Source organism: Pristiophorus japonicus, chromosome 3, assembly GCF_044704955.1.
Source record: "Pristiophorus japonicus isolate sPriJap1 chromosome 3, sPriJap1.hap1, whole genome shotgun sequence".
Taxonomy (NCBI): domain Eukaryota; kingdom Metazoa; phylum Chordata; class Chondrichthyes; family Pristiophoridae; genus Pristiophorus; species Pristiophorus japonicus.
The window spans coordinates 300,722,998-300,733,223 of NC_091979.1; positions in this window are offsets into that span (position 1 = coordinate 300,722,998).

The window sequence follows — 10,226 nt, forward strand, 5'->3', positions numbered from 1 at the left end:
TCCAGTCTAATCCCAATTACCAGCTCTAGGTCCGTAACCCTGCAGGTTACGCCACTTTAAGTGCCCATCCAACCATCCAAAAAGTGGGAGGGTTTCTGCATCCACCACTCTCCCAGGCAGCAAGTTCCAGATCCCCACAACCCTCTGCGTAAAGAAGCCCCCCCTCAAATCCCCTCTAAACCTTCCACCAACCACCTTAAAACTATGCCCCCTCGTAATAGACCCCTCCACCAATGGAAATAGACCCTTACTATCCATTATGTCCAGGCCCCTCAATATTTTGTACACCTCAATGAGGTCTCCTCTCAACCTCCTCTGTTCCAATGAGAACAAACCCAGCCTATCCAATCTGTCATCATAACTAAGACTCTCCATTCCAGGCAGCATCCTCTGCACCCTCTCTAGTGCAATCACAGCCTTCCTAAAATACGGTGACCAGAACTGCATGCAGTTCTCCAGCTGTGCCAGCTGTGCCCGCTGTGCCCGAACCAAAGTATTATACAATTTAAGCATAACCTCCCTGCTCTTATATTCTATGCCTCAGCCAATAAAGGCAAGCATTCCATATGCCTTCTTAACCACCTTATCCACCTACTTTCAGGGATCTGTGGACAAGCACTCCAAGGTCCCTTTGTTCATCTACACTATTAAGTGGCCTACCGCTTAATGTGTATACCCTTTCCTTATTAGCCCTCCCAAAGTGCATCACCTCACACTTCTCTGAATTAAATTCCATTTGCCACTGCTCTGCCCACCTGACCAGTAGATTGATGTCCTCCTGAAGCCCATGACTTTACTCTTCATTATCAATCACACAGCCAATTTTAGTGTTGTCTGCAAACTTCTTAATCATACTCCCTATATTTAAATCTAGATCATTGATATATACCACAAAAAGCAAGGGACCCAATACTGAGCCCCGCAGAACCCCACTGGAAACATCCTTCCAGTCACAAAAACATCCATCAATCATTATGCTTTGCTTCCTACCTCTAAGACTATTTTGGATCCAACTTGTCACTTTGCCCTGTATCCCATGGGCTTTAACCTTCATGACCAGTCTACCATGTGGGACCTTATCAAAAGCTTTGCTAAAGTCCATATACACTACATCGTACGCACTGCCCTCATCGACCCTCTTGCTTACCTCCTCAAAAAATTCAATCAGGTTAGTTAGACACGATCTTCCCTTAACAAATCCGTGCTGACTGTCCCTAATTAATCCTTGCCTTTCCAAATTTAGCTTCAGCCTGTCTTTCAGGATTTTTTCCAATAATTTTCCCACCACTGAGGTTAGGCTGACAGGCCTGTAATTACTCAGCCTATCCTTTTCTCCCTTCTTAAACAAGGGTACCACATTAGCAGTCCTCCAATCCTCCGGTACCATGCCCAGATCCAAAGAGGACTGGAAAATGATGGTCAAGGCCTCTGCTATTTCCTCTTTTACTTTGCTCAACAGCCTGAGATGCATTTCATCTGGGCCTGGGGACTTATCTACTTTAAAAGCTGTTAAACCCCTTAATACTTCCTCCCTCACTATGTTTATTTCATCTAAAATATCACACTCCTTCTCGATAGCAGTATCTGCATTGCCCCTTTCCTTTGTGAAAACAGATGCAAAGTATTCATTAAGAACCCTCCCAACATCTTCCACCTCCACACAAAGATTATCTTGGTCTCTAATAGGCCCTACCCTTTCTTTAGTTACCCTCTTACTCTTAATATATTTATAGAACATCATTGGGCTTTCCTTAATTTTACTGGCCAAGAATTTTTCATGCTCTCTCTTAGCATTCCTAATATCCATTTTAATTTTGCCTCTTAACTTTCTATATTCCTCTAAAGATTCTACAGTATTTAGCCATTGGTATATGACATAAGCGTCCCTTTTTTTCTTTATCCTCCCCTGTAATTCCTTAGACATCCAGGGGGCTCTAGAATTATTATTCCCACTCTTTTTCTTTAAGGGCACATGTTTGGCCTGAGCCTTCCAGATCTCCTCCTTGAATGCCTCCCACTGTTCCAACACTGATTTACCCAAAAGTAACTGTTTCCAGTCCACTATGGTCAAATCACTCCTTAACTTAGCAAAATCAGCTTTCCCCCAAATCTGTGTCAAACAGAGGGTTTCCAGGAGCATGTGAATATTTATAATGGCTCTCGAGGAGTGTTTTATATTTACATGGGTCCTACAGGAGTGTGCCAATATTTATAGGGGGTATCCGGGAGTGCATGATTATTTATAAGGGTTCTCCAGGATTGTGTAAATATTTACAGGGGGTCTGCAACATATCGCAATAATTATAGGTGGTCTCTGGTACTGTGTCAGTAATTACATGGGTCTCCAGGAGCATGTCAATATTTATAGGGGGTCTCTGGGAATGCTTTTTATGTACAAGGTTCTCCGGGTGTGATGTATATAATGACTCGAAAGACTTGTTACTGTAAACTCACTCAGATGCAAACCTGGTTCAACTTTATTCGTGCCCAAAGTGCGCACATGACATAATACCCGCGCTTATATACCAGGGTCCGTGCACGCGCGCGTACAGCCCGATGACTTCCAACAGTGGCGCCCCCTCATGTCTAGTGACTCCAAGTATCTATACATAACAACATCCCCCTTCAAGATCTTAGTATCAGTCTCTTTACAAATTAAAACGGTCTGGGGCTTTTCGCTCACGAGTTGATCGTCTCAGTTCAACTCCAGTTCTGGGCGAGTGTTCTGAGTCTGTTATGACAGGAAGCTGAGTAACCGATCTGATGGGAGTGGTAACAACTCTATCAGAGACTGAAAGTCCAGATTCAGTAATGACAGCAGAGTTTTCTGATGGATGAACATTGATTGGTTGGTCACTGACTGCATCTTGCTCAACCGGTTCCGGTTCATCCGTGTGCTGCAGTTTTATCTGATCAACATGTTTCCTGCATGTTTGCCCATTCTTGAGCACAACAATAAACACTCTGTTACCCTCCTTGACCGTAACAGTACCGGTGATCCACTTTGGACCTTGACCATAATTCAGCACATAAAACTGGATCGTTGACAGAGATGTCACATGACACAGCAGCACGATCATGATACCATTGCTGATTTTGACATCTGATTTCAACACGATCATTCAAATCAGGATGAACAAGAGAGAGCTTTGTCTTGAGAGTTCTCTTCATCAGTAGTTCAGCAGGGGAGATCCCAGTAAGTGTGCAACATCTTGTCCTGTAACTAAGCAATATACATGACAAATGAGTCTGCAGTGAACCCTGAGTCACACGTTTCATGCTTTGCTTGATTGTTTGAACCGCACGCTCTGCTTGACCATTAGAAGCAGATTTGAATGGAGCAGACTTTATGTGTCTGATACCATTAAGTTTCAGGAACTCCTGAAACTCAAGACTTGTGAAGCAAGATCCCGTATCGCTCACAACAATGTCAGGCAAACAATGAGTATCAAACATGACACGAAAGCTCTCAATAGTAGCTGTGGACATACTGGATGACATAATAATACACTCTATCCACTTTGAATATGCATCCACCATAACAAAAAATATCTTTCCCAGGAAAGGGCCCGCAAAATCGATGTGTATCCTCGACCATGGTTTAGATGGCCATGACCAAAGACACAGCAGAGATTCCGCTGGTACTTTACTTAGCTGCATGCTAGTATTGCACTGATGCACACATGATTCCAGATCAGAGTCAATTCCAGGCCACCAAACATGAGCCCTGGCAATCATGACGATACCAGGATGAGTGCTATGTAGTTCACGTACAAATGTCTCTCTGCCTTTCTAAGGCATAACAACACGATTGCCCCACCATAGACAATCTGACTGAATGGATAGTTCATCTTTGCGACGATTGTAAGGTTTGGTCTCATCACACATTTCCATAGGTATTGCAGATCAATCACCACTGAGGGCACAACGTTTCACAACCAATAAAATAGGGTCATGGCTGGTCCAGGTCCTCACTTGTTCAGCAGTGACAGGAGTTCCTTCACTCTCAACAGCATCCATTACTAACAGTAGATCTGCAGGTTGTGGCGTCTCCACCTCAGGTGTGGGCAACGGCAGATGACTCAGTGCATCGGTACAATTCTCAGTGCCAGGTCAATGACGAATGACATAATCCTAGGCAGACAATGTCAACGCCCACTTCTGGATACAGGACGATGCAATGGTATTAATATCTTTGTTTTCCAAAAACAATGAAATGAGTGGCTTGTGATCCGTTTCGAATTCAAAACGAAGACCAAACAGGTACTGATGCATCTTTTTGACCCCATAGGCCAAAGCTTCTTTTTCTACCATGCTGTAAGCTCTTTTTGTCTTTGACAAACATTTCGAGACATACGCAACAGTTTGTAGCTTACCCGACTCATTTGCTTGTTGGAGTACACAGCCAACCCCATATGATGAATCATCATAGGCTAATACAAGACGCTTACACGGATCATAGTGAACAAGCAGCTTGTTTGAACAGAGCAGATTCTTGGCTTTCTCAAAAGCTCTTTCTTGAGATACACTCTAGACATGTTGTTGCCTTTTCTGAGCAGCATGTGCAGTGGCTCTAATAAAGTGCTCAATCTTGGTAAGAAAGTACTGAAGTAGTTGAGTAGCCCAAGGAATGAACGCAGCTCTGTCACATTCTGAGGCCTGGGTGCATTTTTGGTGGCCTTGGTTTTCGAATCAGTAGGCCTGATGTCATCAGCAACAATCTTCCTCCCCAGGAATTCAACTTCATGTGTCATGAAGACACACATCAAAAGTTTCAGCCTGAGTCTCACTTTATCCAGATGATTTAGGACTTCTTCAATATTGTTCAGATGTTCAGCAGTGTCACGGCCTTTGACCAGAATGTCATCTTGAAACACAATGGTTCTAGGAACTGACTTCAGTAGACTTTCCATGTTCCTCTGAAATATGGCTGCAGCTGAACGGATTCCAAAAGGACACCTGTTGTAGACAAACAGTCCTTTATCGATGTTGATGCAGGTGAGTTTCTTTGAAGTGTCGTAAAGCTCCAGTGTCATATAGGCCGATGTCAGATCCAATTTAATGAATGACTTTCCACCAGCTAACATGGCGAACAGGTCATCAGACTTCGGTAGCGGATACTGATCCTGTTTCGAAAATCAGTTAATCGTAACCTTGTAGTCTCCATAGATCCTGACAGTGTCTTCACTCTTTAACACAGGAACGATGGGACTGGCCCATTTGTTAAATTCGACTGGTGATATGATCCCTTCATGTTGGAGTCTGTCAAGCTCAATTTCGACCTTCTCCCTTATCATGTACAGAACAGACCGAGCTTTATGATAGACAAGTCTTGCATCAGAACCCAGGTGAATCTGCACCTTGGCTCCAGTAAAATTGCCAATGCCCGGTTCAAACAAATAAGGAAACTTCTTCAACACTTGAGCACACAAAGTGTCATCCACCGATATCATGCCAGTTCCACTAGATTTTCTTGAGCCAATTCCTGCCGAACAGTATTGGACCATTGCCTGGGATGATCCATAATGGTAAATCATGAACCACACCATTATACCTTGACTACTGCACTGCCAATCACTGGTGTGAGTTCCTTAGTGTAAGTACGCAACTTGGCATTGACTGGATTCAGCTTAGGCTTCATAGCCTCAGTGCCCCACAGCTTGTCGAATGTCCTTTGGCTCATTATCGACTGACTCGCACCCATGTCCAGCTCCATTGATACAGGCACACCATTCAGCTTCACATTAACCATTATCAGTTGGCTCTTTGTGAGGAGTGAATACAGGCCAGCTTGAGTTGCATATCCGGGCCAGCACTGGACTGGTCATCATCATCAATGTGATGAGCAGCAGCACGCTTGCTCAGTTGTGGGCACAATCGCTGAAGATGCCCCACTTTTGAACAGCCTTTACAGATGTATTGTTTAAACTGACACTGATGAGGCCAATGCTTGCAGCCACAACGCCAACAGGGTGAAATCGGATTCGTACCAGTTGGCGGACTTTGAGCAGCTACAGGTTTCACATATGCAGTTGAGTAGGCCCTGCCATAAGCAGCTCTGCCAGACAACGACACAATCTTGTTTACAGAACTTGCCGTGGAGCTCCGACTCTTCGATATCTGCCTCAAATTGTCTTCAGTCGCCATGCATGTCTGGGCAGTCGCGTTGGTCTTGTTCAAATCCAGCGTTTCTGCAGCCAATCATTTCTGAAAGAACACATCATGGTTGATGCCTATCACGAAGAAACTTTGCAGCATGTACGCGTTTCCGTACTTACACGGCTCAGCCAGACGTCTTAGGTTGGTGACGTATACCGACACATCCTGGCCCTCAGCATGTACATGTGTGTAGAAGCGATAGCATGAGATGATGATCCCCTCTATTGGCTTGAGATGTTCACACACCAGAATGCACAAGTCTCCGTAGTCTTTGTCCGTTGGATGTGCAGGCGAGAGAAGATTCTTTATGAGGCCATACATTTTTGGACCACAAACGGTGAGGAAAACCGCCCTGCACCTAACTGTGCCACCAGCTTCCTCCATTTTGTTGGCCACGAAATACTGATCCAGGCGGTCGATAAAATCCGCCCAATCCTTGCCCAATCCTCGTCATCCACGAATCTCTCCAGAATTTCAATGGTGCCCACTGTGCATGTGAAGGTTCGTAAGTTACCTCGTTGCCAAATGTAATGTATATAATGAGTCGAAAGATTTGTTGCTGTAAACTCACTCAGGTGCAACCCTGGTTCAACTTTATTTCCGCCCAAAGTGCGTACATGATATGGTACTCGCTCTTATATACCAGGGCCCGTGCACACGTGCGTACAGCCCGATGACCTCCAACAGTGGCGCCCCCTGGTGTCTAGTGAACCCAAGCATCAATACATAACACAGGAGTTTGTCAGTATTTACAGGGTATCTGCAGGAGCATGTCAATATTTAAATTGGGTCTCCATGAGTGTGTCAATATTTACAGAGGTTGTCCGAATGTGAGTCCATATTTACAGGGGGTCTCTGGGAGTGTGTCAAACAGAGGGTTTCCAGGAGCATGTGAATATTTATAATGGCTATCGAGGAGTGTTTTATATTTACATGGGTCCTACAGGAGTGTGCCAATATTTATAGGGGATATCTGGGATTGCTTGATTATTTATAGGGGTTCTCCAGGAGTGTGTAAATATGTACAGGGGTTCTGCAACAATTATAATTGCAATAATTATAGGTGTACTCCGGGAATGTGTCATTAAGTACATGGTGTCTCCAGGATCATGTCAATATTTATAGGGGGTCTCCAGGAATGTTTTGCATGTACAGGAGTTCTCCGGGTGTGATGTATATAATGATTCAAAAGACTTGTTACTGTAAACTCACTCAGATGCAAACCTGCTTCAACTTTATTCGTGCCCAAAGTGCGCACATGACATAATACCTGCACTTATATACCAGGGTCCGTGCACGCGTGCGTACAGCCTGGTGACCTCCAACAGTGGCGCCCCCTGGTGTCTAGTGATCCCAAGCATCTATACATAACAACATCCCCCTTCAAGATCTTAGTATCAGTCTCTTTACAAATTAAGACGGTCTGGGACTTTTCGCTCATGAGTTGATCGTCTCAGTTCAACTCCAGTTCTGGGCGAGTGTTCTGAGCCAGTTATGACAGGAGGCTGAGTAACCGATCTGATGGGTGTGGTAATGACCCTATCAGAGACTGAAAGTCCAGATTCAGTAATGACAGCAGAGTCTTCTGATGAATGAACATTGATTGGTTGGTCACTGACTGCATCTTGCTCAACCGATTCCAGTTCATTCGTGTGCCGCAGTTTTATCTGATCAACATGTTTCCTGCATGTTTGCCCATTCTTGAGCACAACAATAAACACTCTGTTACCCTCCTTGGCCGTAACAGGATTGGCGATCCACTTTGGACCTTGACCATAATTCAGCACATAAACTGGATCGTTGACACAGATGTCACGTGACACAGCAGCACGATCATGATACCATTGTTGATTTTGACGTCTGTTTTCAACACGATCATTCAAATCAGGATGAACAAGAGAGAGCTTTGTCTTGAGAGTTCTCTTCATCAGTAGTTCAGCAGGGGAGATCCCAGTAAGCGTGCAAGGTCTTGTCCTGTAACTAAGCAATATACATGACAAACAAGTCTGCAGTGAACCCTGAGTCACACGTTTCATGCTTTGCTTGCCTGTTTGAACCGCACACTCTGCTTGACCATTAGAAGCAGATTTGAATGGAGCAGACCTTATGTGTCTGATACCATTAAGTTTCAGGATCTCCTGAAACTCAAGACTTGTGAAGCAAGATCCGTTATCGCTCACAACAATGTCAGGCATGAGTAGCAAACATGACACGATGGCTCTCAATGGTAGCTGTGGACATACTGGATGACATAATAATACACTCTATCCACTTTGAATATGCATCCACCACAACAAAAAATACCTTTCCCAGGAAAGGGCCCACAAAACGATGTGTATCCTCGACCATGGTTTAGATGGCCATGACCAAAGACTCAACGGAGATTCCGCTGGTACTTTACTTAGCTGCATGAAATTATTGCACTGATGCACACATGATTCTAGGTCATAGTCAATTCCAGGCCACCAAACATGAGCCCTGGCAATGGCTTTCATCATGACGATACCAGGATGAGTGCTATGTAGTTCACGTACAAATGTCTCTCTGCTTTTCTTAGGCATAACAACACGATAGACAACCTGACTGAATGGATAGTTCATCTTTACGATGATTTTAAGGTTTGGTCTCATCACACATTTCCATAGGTATTGCAGACCAATCACCACTGAGGACACAACATTTCACAACCAATAAAATAGGGTCATGGCTGGTCCAGATCCTAACTTGTTGAGCAGTGACAGGAGCTCCTTCACTCTCAAAAGCATCCATGACTAACAGTAGATCTGCAGGTTGTGGCGTCTCCACCTCCGGTGTGGGCAACGGCAGATGACTCAGTGCATCGGTACAATTCTCAGTGCCAGGTCAATGACGAATGAAATAATCATAGGCAGACAATGTCAACGCCCACCTCTGGATACGGGACGATGCAATGGTATTAATATCTTTGTTTTCTGAAAACAATGAAATGGGTGGCTTGTGATCCATTTCTAGTTCAAAATGAAGACCAAACAGGTACTGATGCATCTTTTTGACCCCATACACACAGGCCAAAGGTTCTTTTTCTACCATGCTGTAAGCTCTTCCCGCCTTTGACAAACATTTCAAGGCATACGCAATAGTTTGTAGCTTACCCGACTTATTTGCTTGTTGGAATACACAGCCAACCCCATATGATGAATCATCACAGGCCAATACAAGACGCTTACACGGATCATAGTGAACAAGCAGCTTGTTCGAACAGAGCAGATTCTTGGCCTACTCAAAAGCTCTTTCTTGAGATACACTCTAGACCCAGTTGTCACCTTTTCTGAGCAGCATGTGCAGTGGTTCTAATAAAGTGCTCAATCTTGGTAAGAAAGTACCGAAGTAGTTGAGTAGCCCAAGGAATGAACACAGCTCTGTCACATTCTGAGGCCTGGGTGCATTTTTGGTGGCCTTGGTTTTCGAATCAGTAGGCCTGATGTCATCAGCAACAACCTTCCTCCCCAGGAATTCAACTTCAGGTGCCATGAAGACACACAACGAACGTTTCAGCCTGAGTCCCACTTTGTCCAGACGATGTAGGACTTCTTCAAGATTGTTCAGATGTTCAGCAATGTCACGTCCTTTGACCAGAATGTCATCTTGAAACACAATGGTTCTAGGAACTGACTTCAGTAGACTCTCCATGTTCCACTGAAATATGGCTGCAGCCAAACGGATTCCAAAAGGACACCTGTTGTAGACAAACAGTCCTTTCTGAGTGTTGATGCAGGTGAGTTTCTTTGAAGTGTCGTCAAGCTCCAGTGTCATATAGGCTGATGTCAGATCCAATTTAATGAACGACTTTCCACCAGCTAACATGGCGAGCAGGTCATCAGCCTTCAGTAACGGATACTGATCCTGTTTCGAAAATCGTTTAATCGTAACCTTGTAGTCTCCACAGATCGTGATAATGTCTTTACTCTTTAACACAGGAACGATGGGACTGGCCCATTTGTTAAATTTGACTGGTGATATGATCCCTTCATGTTGGAGTCTATCAAGCTCAATTTCATGTACGGAACAGACCGAGCTTTGTGATAGAC